Source organism: Corvus brachyrhynchos, unplaced genomic scaffold (genome assembly GCF_000691975.1).
Source record: "Corvus brachyrhynchos isolate BGI_N302 unplaced genomic scaffold, ASM69197v1 scaffold4, whole genome shotgun sequence".
NCBI lineage: Eukaryota > Metazoa > Chordata > Aves > Passeriformes > Corvidae > Corvus > Corvus brachyrhynchos.
This window is the reverse complement of record NW_008237878.1, coordinates 1,732,785-1,754,943: the sequence shown is the minus strand read 5'-3', so window position 1 is coordinate 1,754,943 and position 22,159 is coordinate 1,732,785. Positions and strand designations below refer to the sequence as shown.

Below are 22,159 nucleotides of genomic sequence, written 5' to 3'. Positions count from 1 at the left end.
GAGTATCAGTTTCCAGCTTTTCTCTTTTATTGGCTTCCTTTGAAATATCTCTGGAGCTCTTATATCTTCACTTCAATTTGATTTTTTCTCCTGTGTCTGAGAAGGGTACAGGTCTGAATTTGGCATGTGTGTATTACTGCCTTGACCTTACAAAGGCATCCACTACTGATATCTGGGGTTTTAAGGGCAGATACACTGCCTTTATTCACGCTCCTTTAAACAATCTAAAGAAAATTAGACAATTGTAAATAGATTGTAAATATATTAGACAATTTGCCAGATCATTCAAAACTGCTTTCTTGACCTACATACATATACATAGCAGTGCTCATACATATACCATCTTGTAGTATAATTATCAAAAATCTAAGATCAGGATACATAAAATTGCCTAGATTTCTTAGGTGAGAATCAAAATTTGGACAGATATGATGCAGAAACCAGGCGTTTAAATTCTTATAAAGCAAAAACTAACCTTTCCAGATGCATTGCCAAGAATGGGTCAGGGCTAAGATTTATCAGCAGAGCAGCACTGGTAGGGAACTTCAGTCACTCCTGCCCATGCTGGACCTGCTTTGGGGAAAGCAGAGTAGTGTAGAATCAGAGATGTGTTACTCTGGAAGCTTTTACTAGCAGAAAACTCAAGAGAGTGTAAAATTACTGTTTTGAAATAGATTGGATCCAAGGAGCCTCGTGTTACCATGAAGGCTTAATGTGCATTTTTAGGAGCATCCCACAAGACAGGTTCAGCCTGTTCATGGAAGTGAGGAGACAGGAAACCCCACTGGAAGAAGAGAGGAGAAAGAGAACTTTGTTTTCTGGTGTGCTAGACTCTACACCATCTTTGACTAACTACTGTTTTAGCCTTGATTTGTGCATATATTAAGCAGCTGAACAGGTTTACATGTTTATTCATTTTCTCCCTTAATTTAAGAGGAAGTTGTACAACAAACCTAACTGTGCTGCCCTAGGGAAGATACAGGCTGTGTCCCTCAAGAGGTGCAGGGATCAGCACAGCCACAAGCACCTGTGTTGTACCTGGGTTCCTCAGGAAATTCTACCTCATTTTTGGAGCACTTGTAATGTGCATAATGCCATGAGAGTCAGACCTCTTTCTCACTGGTGTAACACAATTTACTGCTGCACTGTCAGAAAGCAGACCAGTCCCTGGAAGTGTCACTGAACACTTGACTGTTTTGGGGTTTATTTTGTGTTCTTTTATGCCATCTGTTAGGAACTACCTCAGAGGAGAAGATAGTAAACCAGGAGGACTGGTCTGATCCATTCTAACAAACCCAATATTCCTAAATCATGCTCTTTAGTTTCCCAAATTAACTTACCTCACCGTTTCCCCTTTGTGGCTGGAAAGATTTATTGTTTTTGTTCAACCTGAAAATCTGCTGGCATTAGATATATTAGGATACCCACAGGTGGTTCTTTTGTCATCCTATCACTGCAGTGGGAAGATAGCAAAATAAATCAATAAAAACAATGTCTTGGCTGATGCTTGGGGAAACCAATCTGTGGTTGAATACATAGCTCAGCAGCAGCCTGCCCTATGCACAGGCAGCACTAGGTACCATGGCTTCCAGTCACTGGAGATCTCAAATAAGGATTCTGGGTTTTATTTAGTGTTTTCCCACCACTCAAGTTTCTATCTAATTCTGTGTCCTGTTTAAAATAACAATGTCTTATCTTTTTTTGTTTGTTTCAGGTATCCACCAGAGTGAGGATTATTTTGTCACAGGGTCAGGTTTTCTTTCTTTGACTTGAGCACTGCTGCAGCAAGAGCCTGATATAAAGCTGGTTTTCAGTTGCCACTATCCGAGGCTTGTTTTCAAAGACTGTATGCAAATTGTGCCAGTGCTGCCTTCTGCACTTCCTCCATTTTATTTTCTATTGAGACTGAATGTGAAGAGCTGCAGTCTATTTAGAACACCATGGCTCTTGCAGCAAAAAAACCCCCAAAGCTATTTCCAAAAGTGGAATTTCTTAGAATCAGTGTATTTTCTTCTTCTTATAATAGAAATGAGTATGAGCATTCTGAGCCTTTAGTTATCCTCCCAGGTCTGAGAAGATGTGAGGAGAAGCAGAGTGGGTATGGAAAGAAAAGCAGTTGATTAGTAAATCCAGTTAAGGATTTAATCCTTTGTTAAGGAAACAGCATCGAGACTGCTGGAGTGAAGTGAAACGTAAGAGAAACAAATGGCAATTTACCCTATAGCTGCATTCCCCAAATTATTTTCCCCTAGAGATGCAGTGGACATTAGCAGGCACAGGCAGCTGCTGCGGAACAGCCTCTGGTTGAACTTGTACCCCAAGACCCCCCCAGCTCCAGGGCACACAGGGCAAGGGATGAGGCACTGCCCATCCTGGAAAAAACCATGGCACGTGCCCTACACAGGCACTTGTGCCTGTTGCCCTGGACTGTGGGGGTCTTCTGGAGTCCAGATTAGCAGGAGGACTGTGGCTCAGAACTCCAGCTAACCTAGGAAGGAACGAAGCAATGCCTGTCAGGATCTGTGCCCTCAGAAGAACGGTGCTTTGTCCTACTTTTGCCATGGATTTTGTACTTGAAGCCACAGATAACTGAAAACTCATAAAGACGTAACTGAAACCATTTGACAATCAAAGCCATTGACAGGCCTCTACTGGGAAGCACAGCTTTGGTTTCCTGGTGTCCTATTAAGGGAAGACTGGCACCGTGTGCTTTGCAGATCTGGGTGATGAATTTCTATTTTTTAGCTTGAATACAGTGTGCAAGTGCAGATCCAAAATGTGAAACACATAAGGGACAAACAATGGCTGTTTCCTTACAGGCTCCCATGCCTACTATACAGAATATTTTTTTACCTTGTCAGTCAAATATAGGAGGTTTTCAGTGGAGGTAATCACACAATAGAAACAGACCTCCTGTTTTCCAGAGCTTTTAGATTCAAATTCCCCTTACTGCAGAGCCAGGTGTCCCATGTTTCTGTTGCAGGAGTGAAGCTCTCTGTCCCTCTGTCAAGGAAAGCATTTGTTAATTGCTTCCAAAAAAACCTGGAGTGAATAAACATTTAACTAAATAGCTAAAACATGCATAAGGTGTCCTATGCAATTTTCAGCACTCTCAGCTGCAGCACAAGATGCTCGTGTAGCAAGAACAGTCATGCCAGATGTTAGGTACAAACCCACTTGTTTCCACTGTGGTAGGGTTTTAACTCGATGATAATTGTGCAGAGCCCTTGCTGAGGTAGAAAAAGCCTCCCTCAGCAGATCTGAGACCCCTCCAGCACCAGAGTCTTTGTGCTTCGTTTGCATCCAGCCTGAATAGTCAGGAAGCCTTACAGTGGATTCAGGAGCCAAGGCTTGGTCGCCTTATTTACGAGAAGCAGAGTCAATGCAATTATGCAATTACTATTGTGAAGCAGGAAAAATACTATTTTTTGTTAACATTCACTGCTTGCTGCAGCGAGAAAGAGTGCTGGGGGTTGATCACCAAAATTACTCAGTTAAGAGCTTGGTTTGCTCTTTTATGTCTCCCGTGTGGTCCGACTTCTGGGGTGTTTTGGGGGTTTTTGTTCAAAAACTGGACAGCAGAGGGTGCCAAACCCCCAGAGGGAGCGCAGCCAGGCCCAGGAGCTCCGACGCATCCCCTGGATTCCCCGCTGGAAGCTCTGCTCCAGCACCAGCGGTGCGGCTGGAACCTGGGGAGCCGCGGGCTCCCTCTCGCCGGGAGCTGTGCTGGGCAGTTTGGATGTGTCAGCACTTCCAGCCCCGTTTGTAACCTCCTTCTTTGTGGATCAATCCAGGCTCTTGCGAGCCAAGTTATTTTCTCTCTGATGTGCAATTGGCACTCAATGTTATCTCAGGAATCTGAAGCCACGTTTTGTTATCAGGATGTTGCAGGGACGGCTCACTAAATTAAAAGCAAGCACTTGATCATAGAGAGCTGAACACAAACACTCCCCACCTTTAATATGTGCTACAAATATGACACAGCCACCGAGGAACTAAATCTGTTTAACTTGACATGGTTCACGCACAGCTTTTTACTCTGGACAAGGAAACATGAGATTAAAACATCAGCAGCCCTGAAATCCCATTCCCATCCTACAGTGAATTATGAAGTGGCATTATATTAGCAGGCATTTTTTCCTGTTCTAATAAAAAGATATGCATTCTACATTTTCTGCAAACACTACTCATGGGAATGAGATGGAAATTGGTCCTTGAGTAGTAACTAGTTACAATAGCTTCTAAACAAGCCTAAAAATTATTCTGATTGTATTTAGGAGCCAAATCCAGAAGCCTCTATTGTATTCAGATTCCTGTTCTTTGCTGGAGTCAAAAATTGCTCTACTTGGTCCAAACATTTCTTTTATTTTCTATCTTAGAAGTCCCTGTCCCGAGGATGAGCACTGTCAGGTGGCCAATTTTACTGCTCACATACGTGATACACATCACTGGCCCACTATTTCCACACAGGAATGGGATCCATCATTCCTAACTCAAAACTGTGCAGATAGCAATTGATAATTTGTAAACAGTTATTCGCTTTGAATGAGTTATGTAGGCTCTGTTTACTTAATCCAGCTATTTGTCAGCTTTATCAGTCACTTATCAACAGAAGCAGGGAGCAGGGCACACATAACCCATTCATCATCCCTCCTGTTGCTGCAACACGCACAATATATATTGCACAAGCCACAGCACTGGTGAAATAGCTCACAATACTACACTGCCAGCACAACTAACTATGAGAGTTACTTTCTCAATGCCAAAAACTTGTGGGGTGCTTCACAGAGTGGTAATGTTCTCACTCAGCCCCAACACTTGGGCCTAACAAACCAAGTGATGGCAAAACGTGTGGCAAGAGGGTGGGCAGGGGTCCCAGCTGGATTGGGAACACTCAACACCCTCGTGGAGCAATATTTTATAAATGCGGAAAAGTGCTGAAGACTCAGCTCAAGAGGCCCTGTGGTCCCTCAGGGTACAAGGATGTACAATATTTAATTGTACTACACAAAGGTTTGTACTAACAAAGCACCCCACAGGACTCAGTTACCCCTGTCCCTGTCCCCTCTTCCCTCCCTCCCTCCCACTTCATCCTGTGCATTTATTTTTACCTCTGAAATGTCCCCCCTGGCAGGCCCTGGCCTGGCTTCATCCAGCCCAGGTGCTTCTGTCACAGCTTCAATCAAAACAAAATTGTCTTGTGCCTTAACAAAAAGAGTTAGCAGAAAACCAAGGTTAGGAAATCCCCAACTTGCCCTTGTCCAGCAGTAAATAGTTTGCTGCTGGAAAAAAGCCATACACCACCAGCCTTGTGCAAACCAAGGGCATTGGGCTCAGCACACAGACAGTAAAACACCAGGAAAGAGGCATTGGTGCTCTGTAACCTTTTAAATAAAGTCTGGCAGGGAGATGGAGACTTAGAAGAGCTTTGAAAAAATAAGCCCTTTCTCCTAGGTCTTTACAGGGAAGGTGGAAAGCTGTTACAAGAATTTCAGATGTAATAGGGCATGAAAACATCTTTGCTTGAAAAAAACCTCTCAACAGCACATTTAAAAAGGTTATAATTTTGTAGTTCTCACAAATTCACTATTATTTTATTTGTTCCTTATTTCCCCCCAAGATGTTCCTTTGTTTCTTTGTTTCACTTGGGGAGGAGAGTTGTGTGGGTTACTACAATGAGCGGCAATTTCCTTTCCAAGGGAAAACTTGTGCTATATTTCAATCCAAAAATCCACATGCCCCTTTTAAGATGAAAAAATTAAAGCTTAGAAATAATTCAATAATTTCTTCAAATTTAGATAAATCGCTTAAAAATGAGCTAGTTATGGCATAGAAGCTGACAGGCTGAATTGGCTCTGCTCGTTTCTCACTAGTAGTCCCACACTGAATTAGGAAAGGGGGGTCTTGCAAATGTCCCTGGGATGTGTGGCTTCCAGGAACCCTACTTTGAGTAGCCAGAACCTCCTAAAAAAAGAAGCTTTCCAGGACACTGCCAAAGGGATCGTGGAACAATGTCAAAACTCAGTTAATGTGGCCATGCAGTCACTGATCCTTGGCTCAGTTCAGACACTTGTGAATTCTGCAGTGTAGATGAGCCTTTTGGAGAGCTTAATGCATTAAGAGAATCCATTACTTTTTTTCTGATTTATTTTATAATGGCTCATTTACATGCACTAAGAAACGGTATTTTTATACTAGTTAGAAAGGCACAGATTGCCTCTCTGCAGTCATACAGGTTTTCAATTTTAGACAAGATCTTTAAAAAATTGACAGTATTATGAACTTCCAAGAGGCTTTTCGAAGTCACTTAGGTTTTTAAAATCTATTACGGTTATTTTTTCTGTCATATTCCAAAGGTTTATATTTTTGAACTCATGGTACTAACAAATCCTGTTATATATGTTGAGCAATATGAAAAATAGGGCACTAATGTTTTAAAGTCTCTAACACATTTCTCAAATTGACTGTAAAACGTGGCATTTCTACAATACACGATTGTTTGGCAGGATATAAAAGCTTACTGCTTCTCATTTGGGTGATTTGCATAACTTGTTCATGGCATCATTTGTAAATATTATGCCCATCCCAAGCTGCCACTGATAAAAAGAGTAAGATTGCTTTTGCCAAAGCATGTCATAATATAGATGAGGAAAAAATCCTTCCTGTCTAAAAAGAAGGAAGTTATACAAAGCAAGTTAAAATTTTATACTGCATTAATCTCAGAAATCACTTTTCATGTCTGTTAGAGAACATAAAAGTGAAAAAAAAATTCCTTTCACTGTGCAAAGTGGTTCTACAAGGATTGGACAAGCCAAGGAGCAGTGGCTGTTCCCAAGGAGGCATTTGCTGAGGGCATGGTTTATACCAGCACCCAGAAAGCCCCTTTGCCTGTGCATTAGAGAGGATGGGCTGGGCTAAGAATGTGGTTCTGGCTCCCCAGGCCCACCAAGGGTGAGCACAGAGTGAACAATTCTGTTTCAGGCAGACAGATGACAATTCAGTTTGCCCACTGACCTGTGCTGACTCCTCAATACTAACAAAACCAAACCACTTCAACAAATCTATTTCACCCAAAGAGACTCAATACAGAGGGGAAGTTCATTTTACTTAGCAAGGCGGGGCAACTTCCACATCATCATTTTAGAGCTTGATTCAATATTCATGACTGTTCTAGAAAGTGGCAATTTTGCCTCATGCTACAGAGTTCCCTGGCCTGCGCTTGCTTCAGAAAGGTCCTTTGAGAGATGCTGTATTTCTTGTGGATGAAGGCTGTGGGGAAATGATGCTGTCTGTCTTGGTGGCTCTGTCACAGTCACCAAACAGATGGATTTCTGGAAAGCAGATGTGTTTGTTTGCCTTCACAGTCAAGAATATGTCATTGTGGCTGTTTTGCGACCTCCTTGATTAAAGAGCTCAGATGAAAATTTTTGTCTCTGTAGTTATTTAGTGGGAAGGAAGAAGAGTAACTGGGATCCAGAGGGTAACCATGTCTGTTTCTCAGAGTTGCAAACTCACAGTTGGCAGCAGTGCTAACATCCTTGTACTAATTTTTATGCAGTTAGTTGAACTGGCTGTTGTAAACTTTAAGGTAACACACCAGGCCCTGAGAGGTGGCAACACCTGTAGATGTGAAGGTACCACTTTAACAAGGTACCATTTACACATGATCTGTGACTGAGCTCTGAAGTTACCATTGTGGTGCTGAGCAGGGATGCTAATACACTGCTCAGCCCCACTAAATCTCACAGCTGGCCTAACTAAAGCACTTTTCTCCTCTGCAACAACCACAACACAGCAAATACCTCAAAAAGATGCTCTGACTTTTGAAATCACTGAAATTTAATGGCTTGCTTTGGATAGTGCTTTCCCCCTGCACCTTGCATTTTTCTACTTCCTAAATTTAACAAACTACCAATAAATGGCTTTTTTCAATCAGACCTTAAAGTAGGAAAAAGAGATTGTAAACCAGCAGCCAAGGCAAAGGAATCCTGAGGGAAAGCACTTGGTGATATTTCCTGTCGTGAATCTTTGCCTGCCAGGTTGAATTTGAGAAAAGAGGTAGAAAAGAAAGTTAGAATTTGTCTCTATCATGAAAGATGAAAAACAAGGGTAGGTCACTAATTACCTCTCTAAGGTGATACATACTCTACTGCTTTAGTATAGAGATGTCAGTAATAACCTCAGGTATAGAACAGTGCTGGCACTTTAGTAGATAAAGAAAATGAAAAGTATTATAGATTGTGTTCTTCCCATCTCAGCTGCAACAAGATTCAAACACAATTTCAAGCCCTTACAACCCCAGTGTTTTGCCAAAGTGAGATTGGAAATGCTTCTAGGAACATAATACTGGATATACCTTTCTTATTTGCTACAGAGCAAGATTAACTTGGGTAACGAATTTATACTGATGAGTGGAGTTCAAGGTTAGGGATTTTTGAAAGCAATCTCACTATCTGGGCAATAAAGCTTGGAAGTACGTAAAAAAAAATCTACTTTTTAAATAATTGTTCTAATCAATAATGCTACATTGGATTGTAGAAGGTGCAATTAAGTTTTCAACCTGGTTCTTGGAGCTCTGTATGGCTGATTTTTAGGTCAAGCAAAGTTTTTCTTTAAAAGCTGTGGAAAAGATGAGGCTTGGTTTGTGAGAGTATGAAATAAGGCAAGATAAGGATTTGTATTTTAGAATTTGCTCTGAATTCAAGTTCCTGGTCTGCTGATCTTAAAGAGGAGATTGAAACCAAGACTTTCACCTTAAATACCAGCAGAGGGTTATTCAGGAGGTTGACCCAGCTCTCTAGGTTTAATCAGAATTGGATCCACAAAATTATTCTTAAAAATCTTCCCAGAAACACTTTGCTTTGACAAGCCCATATCCTTAATGAAAAACCAGGGTATAAAAATGCTTCTGAATATTGTTTCTCTAGATCATACAAATAAATTTACTTCATGATCCCCACTTAATTACTGCTGTACATGCAGATAAGTGCTGGGTCCCGAAGACTCACCAAACAGAATTAAAACTAGATGAGGGAATAAGCAGTGAAAGAATGCCTTTGTTAAGGGATCTTGAATAAAACCAAGCAGCAGAAAAGCACAGAACCAGCAGTGCCACAGCACTGTCTGTGCTGTGCCTTTCTGACGTGGCTCAACAGGACATGAGAGGTCACTGCTCATGCACAGCAGCAGCGACACAGAGCAGGGGTGATGCTAAGCATGGTTATTTCCCAAAGAACACATTCTGTGTGCTGGAGGCAACTCAGCTCAAAGCTTCTCCTTCAGACTTTGAGCCTCAGTTGGGATCAGTCCTTCATCAAGCTTGGGAATGGGATGCAGCTGCAGAAAGGAATACCAACCTGAACCTTCTCCAGAAGCTCAGGAGGGCGCATCTTTCAGGAGAGCACTGAAACTTGTCACAGAGCCTCTGGAAAGAAAAACCCAGAAGAAGTAGTCACTGACAGCAAAGCCCTTGTGTGTAGGTGCAAAGCCTGAGCTTACTGTTCTTGGACCAAAAAAAAAAAGCCAAAATTATTCACAGGGCTTGGCTGGAAACATGGCAAGATAAAAGACAGTGAAGACAACTGAAGCTGTTGGTGACCTGGACTGGCTGACAGAACACAACGTCTACCTATAATTTGATGCCACAGAAATGAAGCATCAACTACTCAATGAAATCAGAAAAAATCTGGAGCTCATAGTGGTTAGAAGGCATTGCAGTGGCATACAAACATGTCCTGGAAAAACCCAGAACACCACTGTCCACCCAGTTTCTTCCCAGCAAAACTTACTCTAAACAGGCAGCTGGGAACAGATCCATCCCCAGAGATAAGGTGCCCAGCTTGCCCAGGGCTGCCAGTCTAACTCAGTGTCCATGACATGAAAAACAAGGCTGGCCAGGTGGAATGAGTAAAGAGATGATCATGGCTCCAGCACAGATCCACAGTTCAGTGGCTGAAAGAGATTTAAAGCACCTTGAGCCATTCCCAAGGATCAGGTGTGGACCTTTTGTTTGACTAAATCTCCCTCTGCAGCAAGGCTTAGGTAAAAAGGCAGCAGCTGGAAATCAATAGATGAGACCAGCAGCAGGAAGAAGATAAACATAAATTGCACCTGCAGAAAGATAGTGATGTGCATGTGTTAATCCTCCTCCAGTATATAAATCCAGGAGCTATTGCAGTTATCATGCTGAGCAAGGAAAACCAAAAAATGTAATGGCAGAAGCAGCCTGAGAATCTGCTACATGCTCCAACGAGATTTTTTTAAGGAGTCCCTTACTTTCATTTCATTCTTTCTGAACATTTTTTTCACACACAAAATGGTTTCTGGTTATTTAAACTCCACTGGCCAGAATGGAACCTTAAATTAAGGGAGGAGAAGGCAGCACAGCTGATGCCCTCCCATCTTAAATCAGCTCCAAACACTATTTCTGTAATGATCCTCAGTGCTCACTAACCTTTGGGCTGACTGAGGGACTACAAAAATTGGTGAGCTGTGCTGTGGCAGAAAGGAGAGGGATTAATCCTTTGAGCAGGACTGGGATTCCCTGCAGGTCTGTCGTGACAGAGTGGCCCAAAGTCCTGGGCACCACACTCTATTGAAGAACAACACAATCTGATTTTTCTTTTTTAAAAACTTCCTTCTTATCATCAAAATAGTTTGAAACAACAAAAGAAACTATAAACCAGGCTGGAAGCTCTGATTTCAGTAAAGCAATAATTGCTACCCTGACAGTTACAACGTTACAGGTTGTATTTTTATTATATTTGATTTTTCTATTCTTAAAGGACTGACCACAAAATAAACCTTGACATAGCCAAAATTGGATGGTACTAATGAAGCACCCAAGAGGACAACACGCTACTCCTCTGTGTGAGCAGCAAATGATGGGTAATTAAACAGCTGTCAGCGGGGGGTGCCTGATGTATTTTTATTAACTTTTTGTGTCTGTTGCATACATGCTCCTGAGTGACCAGCTAAGGTAGGTCACACGGCATTTGAAGCTGGATTTCCTGAGGTGAAAACCTAATAACCTGCCAGAGCACAGCATCAGAAGTGCTTTGACCTGCTCGCTTTCTCGTGGTGGGGGCACAATTAATTTCTGATGTGGAAGGGCTGACTGACATTTACAAGCAGCACAGACACCTGCTTTGGAACAGGGATTTCTTTCTGTTTCTATGAACTGCGATACACAGTTCAGTTAATATCAGATAAACAAGGTCTACAGAAAAGGTTGCAGCTGCTTAGTGGTCTCAAGCTTTTTTTTTTCTCCGACAGCAGAAAACGAACGTACCGGGTATAAAAAGGGGGTGGTTTGGGGATTTTCTCAAGTGAGAGCGTTGTGTGGTACAAATGAGTTTTACAGATAAATGCCATAATATTTTACACTGAAATCCAGAGATTAGCTGAGCCCAGCCCGTAGGATGTACAGTTAAGGAGTGAATATTTAAAACAAAATCTTGTATTTTAGTTTTGTTTTATTACTGCTTAGGAGAAGGCATAGAATGATCCAAGAGAAGAAAATGGGCACACACTGTTTTAAAGACTTTAAGCTGTTAAGCAACCTGATTTCAGGGGAAGATTGCAGAAGACAGGCTGCCTTTTAAAGGAAAATACCAAATATTAACACAGTAGCAAGCAAGATGAAATTTTGATGATTTGCCAAATATTCTCAACATGAATCCCAGAATGGTCTGGGTTGGAAGGGACCTTTTAAGATCACCCAGTTCTGATGCTATGTCACAGGCAGGGACACCTTTCACTGACCAGGCTGCTGAAACAACAGCTCATGTTGCACTCAAAGTAACACTTGATGAATAAGGACTTGTAATCCCTACAGCAACAGGACCAGAAACACAGGTAGGGGTGACATGTGTCAGGAATCCCTTGAACACTGTGGCAAGTTTGGTGGGGCCTGTTAGAAATGTCAAAGGGAATATTCAGCATGTGGCCCTTGACACAAATGCTCTACTGATATCCTGCTTTTCCAACAAAAAGAGAAAAAACACAAAGCACCTTAAATTCAAGTTTTGTCAGTACTTCTCCAAGGAATACCAAACTAGGTTTGTTATTTATCATGAGATGGGACACAGCTTCCATCTGTGTGATTGTTTTAATGGATTGAAGGGGTGTCTTTGCCCAGGTCCTGCTGCTGTGGCATCACTGATGCCATGAAAGATCACCCTTGAGGAGTGGGCAGCTCTTCAGGAAGTCCTTTATACACAATACATTGCACTGTGCCACTTAACCATCTAGTATTCAACTACTAAGCTGCCACATTTTCAACAAGTCCTTGGAGAAATGCAGGAATCCTATCAAAACTTCAGCCTTATCAGTCCTTGGAAATTCTCTGACATGCAGGAGTGCAGAGGGCATGCCTTATATTGAAAATAAGATCAGACATTTCCTTTGCCTCACAGCCAACTGTGCTTAATGGGATTCTAATTTAATCAGAGTACAGAATGGAGCAGATGTAACACTGATAAATTATAACAGGGATCAACATGCAAGAGCAGTGCAGGTAGGACTTGCCTTAGAGATTGACAGCTGCAGGAGAAACTACAAGTGTCTGAAAAGGACTTTGCATACAGCCGTGGGTCAGTCCCACAGAATAACCAATGGAAGCACACCTGGATTTTAAAATTGCTCTGAATGTATCGTACTCTGTCCAGTCCTACCCAAACAGTCACATCATTTCTCAAAGGAGGCCGAGTTGTTTCAAACAGGACCATAACTGCACCTACATTTTTTACAGCAGACTAAGCTGCAAACACACAGCAGAGGGAAAATGTGAGACTAGAACTCATCCAAAACCTTAGTTTTTGCTTCCCAGCTATTGTTTGCTCACTGAACGTGAGTTACTCCTGCTTGCAAAGCTTGCTGTTTGGACATCCCCTTTATGCCCCCTGAAACCAGCCCAAGGTGTTCTATAAGAGTTGCTCTACACCTTCCACCACGTAAACCCTCTCCTGGAACTGATGCATCAGGCAGGCAAGCAGGATAAACTGGAAGAAGATCCTTGCCACCACTGGGTCTCCTTGCCACAGGAGGCTGTAAATGCAAATGTACAGGGATACACAACTTACTGGGCAGATTAATGGGAGAAAGGTTCTTTGAAACAGGCACAATCACTGGTTCAGGAATTATGCTGCAGACGACTGCAGACTGGGAGGGTATTTTGGGTAGTATCCCTGTATGCTTGCCCTGTATTTATGTTGTTCACAGCATTTGCTGCAGGCCAGACACAGATTTTTGGAGTAAATGGGTCTTTTCCTGACTTGATATCTTATTATTCTCTACAGTGATGGTAAATGTCCCTGTCCAAAGATCTCGGTGCTTTGCAGTTAACATGTGGACGTGTTTTCCTTGCAGTGATGATTAGCTGACTCAGCTGCATAAATTAACCTCCCCAGGCAGCAAAGACAAGTTGAGTGCTGTGTGGGTACTTGAGAGGTTCAGTGCTGCTGGGCTGTTCAGGGAGGTCTAGTTGTTAAACTTTAGCAAGGCATCTTTAATATATGTAAATAGGCTTTTTACAATAAGTAATGTTGCCAAATTTTCCAGATTGCTTGCACTGTCCTCCATTAAAGCTGGAGGACAAATTCACAAAATACATTATTAGGGGAGGCAGCAGTAATGTTAGTGAGTGAATCTGGTGATGCTCTTAATCTTGGAAAACAAAGAAAGGATATTCTTGCTTCTCAGCAAGGTCAGTGCTATATATTGTCAAGCTGCCAGAAATAGTCCATGGTATTGTTTCAGCAGATTTAGTCAGAATATACAAAATTAAGTAAATCCCTAAAGAACACTATCATAAGGGCTAAAAGGAAATACTCCTGACAATAAAACTGAAATTATGTTACTTACAGGTTAATGCAAGTGATTAAGTCAGAATTTCACTCAAAAGAAATCTTTAAGTATGAAATATTGCAAAGACACACTTAGACCTACCATGAAAAGAAGAAAACATTAAAATTTCCATGTGGCTAATGTAATTTATTCTAATCTGGAGACAAAATCTTCAACCATCTTAAACACGTGCTGTGTGACTTCACAGGGCAGAGTTAAATTTTTTTAAATGTTAGAATTATGTATTTGAGAAGCCATCCTATATGGTCACTTCCCTTCAATTTCAAGTTAATAAAAGATAAAAATGTAGAAGAAACTTTTCTGTGGCACTGTATATATTTGAATGGATGAAGCAGTTTCAGTCAGTAGTGTGTGAAGAAAGCAGTTCTAGAAAATTAATGCTATGAGCATTAGCCAAAACAGATTTTGGATCTTCTTTCAACACTCCATTCATCTTTCTTAATCTATTTCATGTTTTATTCACAATTTGAGTTCAACCACAATACTTACCTAAATTGGAATGTTGCTAACAGACCTTTTAAAAATCCTCATGAACTCTTTTTCAAGGTGGTATCATGGAACATATTACTGAAAAATAGCTATTCTACAATCCTTGGGAAAACTATTTAATAACTGCAATAATGCACTGAAATGTAATAACACACCACATTGATCTGATTATCACCAGATAAACACACTCCTTGGCTGGCTGAAAGTGCCAGGCAGAACACACACACTGCAGGGAACTTGGTCTGAGTGCTCTTTGTGAGCACACGTTACCTCAGAGGCTGTAATGGGACAAGTCTCCTTCTGTGATTGCCAAAATTACCTCCCTCTGGGATCTTTTATGAGTAGCAACAACAGGACAACTTTGTATGAGCGCCAGAACTGCCCCATTAAGGATACCTTTCACTTCAAATAAATGCTGGTCAATAAACTGCTTAAAATTGAAGCTGGGCTACATCGTGGTAGAGGATTGAATTTCTGGTTTGAGGATCTCTCATGCAGTAGTCAGGTAGGCAAAAGTATTGTGAGATGGGAGAGCTGGAGGACCACCAAAGTCCACAGTGCAGAAGTGCCCACTAGAAACACCCCATGACAGGCAGGTAACTCATTTCTGCTGCAGAATCCTGCAGTCCTGCTCTCCACAGACAGCTGGTGAAAGACAAGGCCTTCAAGAAAGATGATGCTGATACAAAGACTTCATGAAGAGGAACCTTAGACTAAGTGTGAACCAAAACTTCTGCCTGACAAGTCAAAAGTCTGGTTTAGCCTTCAAAAGCAGCTGCATTCTTAACCCCACTGACCAGGGGATGCCAGGGTGGGCTGGTCCCAAGGAAGAAGTTTGGCAGAGTCCTCCAAGCAGACAGCTGTGTCAGCACAGAGTCTTGGGCTGTGCTTTTACAGCTACCAGTGAAGAAAGAAATATTTGTATTCTGACAGAGTGTACCAGCTCAGTGCTCAGGAACAATCCAGATACTGGGATATACCAGGAAAGGAACAGGGAATCCACAATGCATCTGAATCTTGACTGCCATGAGCTGTTCTGGTCACCAACCCTCTCAGAAAGGATTTACTAGAAGTGGAGAACACATGAAGATGGGCAATAATCACAGTTATGGAATGGCTTCTGCTTGTTAAATGACTTCAAATAATTGACCTAGGACTGCTAATGCTGGGAAGAATATGACTGCAGGGGATTTGGTCACCCAGTGCACAGCTCAGCTGTGGAGCCTATTGCTGAGCTGTTGCAGAGGTTAAATTGGATGTGAGCTCAAACACAACTAGGCAAATAAATAGAAAAAAAATTCACTAGTGTGGTAGTTCAGCAAATAAAGACACAGATACCATCTCTGACTCAGGAAAGCAGAGCTGCAGCTACCTGGGCACAGGGAGAGTATTTCCAATGCTTCTGCAACCCTGTAATCCTCCCTGTGGACCCTGCTGTCAGTCTCCAGTTGTGACAGGTACTGGTCTGGATGGGCTTTGTTTTACCTATTCTGTCTGGTTTCATGTTCTCCCTGCAGCCTTTCTGCATACAGCTCCATGATCCCATGCTAAAATATGCCTTTACTCAGTTGCTTTACACCTGGGGAGTGGCACAAAACCCAACCACCAGGGAGGAAAGTTCCCCCAGGCCCCTTGGCTGTACATCAAATTGCTGATCCTCTTCTCTGCTCAAAAACCTGACAGCCCAGAGCCACACCAGGGGCAGGCTGGTGTAGGCACCCAATTTCCCCAGAAGAGCCCAGCAGTGCCTGCTGCACCTGCTGGAGCCCAGCATTCCAGCCCCTAACAGAGAGCAGCACGTCTGAGTCCAGCAGAGGGGAATGAGGTTCAGGCAGCTGCAGCATATGGGCTCGGGTTCTGAATCTCTCCTACCAATTTGTACAGCAAACCTGCAATTTCTGTGGTAGCCATGGAAACTGAGGTACTGGAGCACAATGAAGCACATGTGTGAACGCTGTTGCCACCACTGAGCGTACATCACTCAGCACTTCTCGCCAGCAAGGGCAAACAGGATATCTGGGTAATCACAGGTTGGTTGTGGCCACTGGGTCTACACCAGGCTAAATAGGTACCAGACCACAGCAGCTGTTCTGCTGGGACCAGGGGGAGGATACCTGCTGGAAGGCAAGGCCAGTGGCAAGGAAGACAACCCTGTCCACTCCAGAAGAAAAGAAAAACAAGGAATGTCTGGGAAGAAATGCTCCCTGGTGAGCTGTACAAAAAGGATAGAAATCTGGCTTATTTTTTCTCCCTTCACATTGCTAGCAATCTCAATACCCCTAAAAGTTTGGGGTTTGATCGTTTCTCAGTCAGTGAACTACAGAAGTCAATGGAGTCATCTCACCTGGAGTGACAAGGAAAAAATATGCCCCTGCCAGTCAATTTTCTTGTGAAAGAAGTGTCTAGAAGCTGGTGAAGGACTCTCATTCAATGTGCAGCATAAAGCTGTAAAGAACTGCAAACTAGGGAGGCTCATCCTGTAAAAGTAACAAAAAAAAAGCAAACATTATTTCTTTCAGACAAGTTCTCTGTAGATCACTCTGCAAACCTTTTGCTTAACCACTGGTATTGAGGCCAGAGTTATAATTCTGCCCAGACTCACCAGGTGTTTTGGTTTGAGCGGGCTGTGCTGCTTAGGATTTTAATGTTGCACAGATCAGGTCAGTCTGGCCAAAGGCTGCCCTCCATTGGGGTTTGAGGCAGACCTGAAAACAGAGATGGTGACTTCTCAGGGTGGTTTACACCAAGGAACTTGAGATGTACAGTCTGGATAAGAATTTCAACAGGGAACAAACACAGATAACCCTTCAAGCAAGCTGGAGTAAAGCAAAAAAGCCCCCAACATGTATTGCTTAAATGCTGAAGCTGTGTACAGTTAAGTGACAAAGGGGCTTAAAAATAGGGCAAAGCACAAAAGATTGCTGATAATTTCCAGCAGTTGCTTGGCTGACACAAAAAGTTGTCTGACCGGGGGTGATGCACACTGAAATGCTGCTGGGTGAGCAGAGAGGTGAGCAGGGAGCCAGCTCGAGGGTCAGCCCAGTGCAGGCAGCTGTGCTCAGCACTCCCACCCCACAGCCTGCAGCACCTGCTCTCAAACACAGCAATTAAGATTTCTAACATGAAGAGGTTCTTAACATCCATCATGTGGAAGCTGAACACGATGGTGGGGATGCCATGTCCTTGGCAGGGAACCCCTGCATTGTAGCTCCTAATTAGGGACCCCTGAGTTCACCCATTTAATGGGTACCTAAAGATCAAAACATAAGAACGAAACTGCTACGTGCCCAGTTTTCATTTTTACCTTTGAAAAGGAAAGATCTCTGCCACCACTGCCCACCTGAAAAATCTAAATCCTGGAGTCTGGATGTGACAGTTTTTCAAGCAGTGTCACTGCCCTCTGTATCTGTTCTCTAGCCAGTATGTATCTATTTATTAACTGTACCTATACTTGGGTGTGAGGTGAGGACTCATCCAAATGGGCTCCATTTCATGCTTTTTTCTACTTTGGACTCACTAATCAGTTCACAGATGCCTTAGAGGGTATCAGCCTCACCAGTTGCCTGGTACCTCAGCTTAAGGGTACAGACATTGTGTAATTTGGGATGCCAGATTTGCAAACACAACAGCTCTGTGGCTGGATGGGCTCTCCAGCCCAGCCTGGTGCGTTGGCTCCTGAAGGGAGCTGACTGGGGATTAATTTCTGAGGTTTACAGGAGTGGTAAACTGGACACCAGGAGAGGAGGATCGATTACATGCACGAAATATCACAGTATTTCATATGGGATCTCTAAGTCACAACAGGCTCCTCCAAATGACTTTATTTCTGCCAACACTAATATTCCTAAACAATGTGCAATTTCAGAATTAGGCCAAGATTTAAGTTTATCAAAATAACTGAAGTGTTCCAAATTCTGTTCAGTTTACTTTTACTCTTTCTCTCAAAACTCATTTAGCTGGGCTTTTATGGTCCATGAGTACACTATTCACAATATTTGGGAGGCTGAAGATTGTCCCATTTCCCCAGAAGCACTTTCTCCACCAGCCCCTGGTTCCTGCCTGGCATTTCCACACATGTAATATTAAACCACAGCAAAAAAGAGAAAGCATTGCCATGGGTTACAAAAGAGGCACTGAAATTGGATGAGCCAAATTCTCAGGTCTGCAAAAGGGACAAGGCTTTACAGGAAAAACTACAGTAAATATTCACTGGCAGTTGAGGAAGAAAAATGGGCATTTAGTTCACTGGTCACTGCAGAGAAGCAGAGGGAAGAATCACAGGTTAATTCTGCTCTGAACTTGAAAGTCACAGAAGCAAAAGAGATCACGGATCCCTTGTTAATCTTCTCCTTTACAGCTATAATGCTGTGAGGCTGTGACAGGAGGGATGTGCTTATTGATAGCCAGGTTACTCAGAGGAGCAGTGGTGGGAGGGAATTCCATGAAAACAAGCTCCTAATTGCTGTTCCTTTTCTGCTGAGGATCATGCAGTGTTCATGGGCAAATTAAAGTTCAGATTTTAGCAAATGCACAGCCCCATTGCAAGTGCCCCATTATTTCTAAAGTGGAATAAATAATTTCCAGTGAATAACTCGGTTGCATTCTGCCTATGAAGCTCATACAGATCACTGTCCTCAAATTATTCCTGGTCAATTAAACTTCACAAGTTCGACTTTACAAGCTGTGAATATTTGAAATTTGAGCTGCTGCTCAGGGGTGATATTGATTCTCTTCTCTCTTTGGTTGAGTGCACAAGCTTGTCTATGAACACTTACATTAAACACTGAAAATTCATCTTTTACAAATACACAGGTGTAACTGAAATTTGTTTCCTTCATAAAATTTGGCTACTAAAATTCAATTACTGAAGTTAGAGCTTAATTTGATTGTAGTTTTGTGTTACAGAAGCACCTAGAGTCAAGTCCAGCCAAGGTTAAGGTACTCTGGGTACTACTAAAGCAGTCTGTGTCTTGCAAATGAATGTCCTAGAGCCACATAAACATTTTAGAAGTGGCAATACATTTATACACAAAAGAAATCTTGGAAATTTGGGGTAGTTGCATTTCTTCATATATTTTATGGCTACTGAATAGTCACAGAACAATTTTGCATGCCTTGGGAGACTAATAAATTACAGCACATGACACAAACTCTACACAAAAGTCTGTTACACAGTTTTCAGTAGTAATTCAAGCCTCTGCTTAAGCAGTCTCAGCCTTCACAAATGAGAACAATATTTTGTTATTTTAGGTAACCAATCAGGCATTTTAAACAGAAAATATGAGCTCAAACAAACTGCAGTTGACCAGACTGTGATACTCAGTGAACTGTGACCACTGTGATATTCAGTGAGTACTTTTGTAGTGAGGTTGCAAAAGTGAGAAGCAGATTAACTAAGGAAAGTAGGAAAACAGCCCATGTGGCATCAGCAATACCTGGCTGCAGCACGAGGATGTCCTGGGCTTGTGGCCAGCGGGTTGGACCTGCAGCACCTCGGGAAGGCACGGAGCTGGTACAAGGTCAGGTGAGCAGCTCAGCAGGGATTTCCTTCTGGCAGACACTAAGGCACAGCTCTTGTTCCATCTCTTCTCTTCGTTGAAGGCAGGAGGTTTGCAGTGTCCCTCGTGGGTTCTCTGGAAGAAGGGTCCCCCTCTGGCACCAGGGTATGGATGCAGATGCAGCCAGGAGCGATGAGCAGTCCATGCTGTCACTCCTGTGTTACCAGTGGAGTGTTCCTTAGTCTGGAAGTTTCTGGTTTTTGGAGACAATTTGCAAATGGCATTATGTACAATGGGAATGTAAGGTGTAGACCCCTTGGCATGTTTTCTTTGTTATACCCTTTCTCTAAACACAAAGCTTTATTCTTTGTAAAACCCATGGCATTTATGCAGAATTAGGAGTTTTGGAGTTACTGAATGCAGCTGTTTCTGTCCTTCTCAGCTTTCTAATGCCCTCAGAAATCTGCCAGTTGGATAGGCTACTTAATACAGACAGTTTATAAGCTTAAAAATGTGATTTTGAGAGGGACAAACACTGAGTTTTGGACAAAGAAATGGAGTTGGAAGAGTGTGAAATGCTTTTCTTTATTTAGATTTTCTTTATTTAGATTTCTTCACTAGATGGTCAATGGAAGAGGCAAACAGGCCTGGAGGTACACTAGGAAAGAGATCTCTTTAAACAACAGGGCTTTTTGGCTTGTTCAAGTGGCAGTTAAGTCATCATGCACTTGGTTTTGACAACAGTGAAATTTTAGAGCACTGAGACCTGGCTTATTGGGAAAAAAAAGCAAGAAGGAATCCCAGTGGTGCACACAGGATACAGGATATGGCTGTAGTAACTGAACTCTACAAATTTCTGGCCTAATCTCCGATAACCAAAACAACTTCCCTGTCACATGGTTTTGATCTGCATTTGGGCAGTGCAGATGCCCAAGCTCCAGACAGTCCCTGCAGAAGGGGACCCCTGACCCAGCTCTGCTGTGCTGCTCTCCTGCTCCCCAGAGCCCAGCTGATGGGACCACTCCTCACACAGCCCCACGATCCCATTCCCATGTGTTCTGATTAAATTCACCAGATAGCCAAAACTCTTCTGCCCTTTGAAAGTTATTGCCTTCCAATAACCTAATAAAAGAAACATCTGGCAACCTTTAGAAGTTCAGATATGTCCTGTTTGATTTACTGCATGAAGGGAAGAGGATCAGGACTGGGAGACTGGAAACAAATACATGGATCAAACTTGACAACTGCAAAGTTCTGCTATTAACACTGCGTCTGAGCAGCTCCGGTGGCTCTAAAGCAATGAGATTATTATAAATTTTGTATTCATTAGCATCTTCTCTCTCTTTTTCTCCAAGCTACGTAGGCCAACACTGCTCAGCACTTCTTGGCTGATATACAAAAACTAAGCAGCTCCTTTACTGCACAGAATCATCCATGTGCATTAAATGCCACATCCAAATTTCTGGATTCTGGCCTCTGCTGTGATTAAGCACAACAAATTTGTGGCAATGGTGGCCCTGTTACAAACAAGACACCAACTCAGAAGTGCTCCCTGCATCTGATCTGGAGGGTAGGCCCTGACAGTGCAGAGCTGCAAAGGAGAATTCTGCAGGAAAAGGCTTTCTGCCACTGTTTGAGAACTGGATTGGGAACCACTAGGCCATACAATCCTGTGTATGCACACACCTCTGCTGGAAATACAGGCTCGGTTTCAAATACAAGGTTCTGTAGTTAGTGAAATCCTCTGCCTTTACCTCCCAATTTATTTTAATTATTTTTAATAGTTGTCAGTGAGGAAAGCTTTACCAGCAATTTGGGCCTTTAATATTTTATCTTCTTTTTTTTCCCTAATTCATTTGTTATTCAGATTCACTCAGCCCTGAAGTTACCACACATTCTGAAACTCCATAAAATCTTGCACAGGTTCCCACAAATGTGGTCTTTGTGATGTTTCTCCCTTCTGTCACGATACTGAAGGTGTTGAGCTTTTAAATATTTTCCCTGCTTGGTCTGGGAGTTGGCAGGTTAACCTCCTGACAGCTTCATTCTTACTTGCTTATCTTTTAATTTCCCACTTGAATGAGAAGCTTTTGCACATACCAATGCAAGGAATAAAGACAGGAAAAGTAGTTATACTTGAATTTTTAAAAATATCATGGTACATTGCCTGCAGTGGAGCTGCTGTTCAAACATAGCTGGGTTGGCAAAGCTCGGTGGCAAGATGCCAGCAGGTGCTTCAGCTTCACACCTGAGCAGGAAAATGCTTTGCTGAGAGATTCCCAGCTACATTCCCAGCTTGAAGGACT

The 22,159-nt window shown here is 42.5% G+C and overlaps 1 protein-coding gene across 2 annotated transcripts in view; it reads right to left on the bottom strand.

Annotated features, from left to right (window-relative positions):
• SFMBT1 (Scm-like with four mbt domains 1) overlaps window positions 1–22,159 on the bottom strand; it is a 119,565-nt gene that overhangs the window by 82,200 nt on the left and 15,206 nt on the right. The window contains exons 2-6 of one of the 2 annotated variants that reach the window (XM_017732361.1): window positions 19,791–20,106; window positions 16,958–17,060; window positions 16,700–16,832; window positions 9,357–9,424; window positions 476–570 (exon numbers count right to left, since the gene is read on the bottom strand). The gene's annotated coding sequence lies outside the window, so the exon portion shown is untranslated. Of the gene's footprint in view, window positions 1–475; window positions 571–9,356; window positions 9,425–16,699; window positions 16,833–16,957; window positions 17,061–19,790; window positions 20,301–22,159 lie in introns of those variants that run through there. The other variant, XM_017732362.1, reaches the window with a different exon arrangement.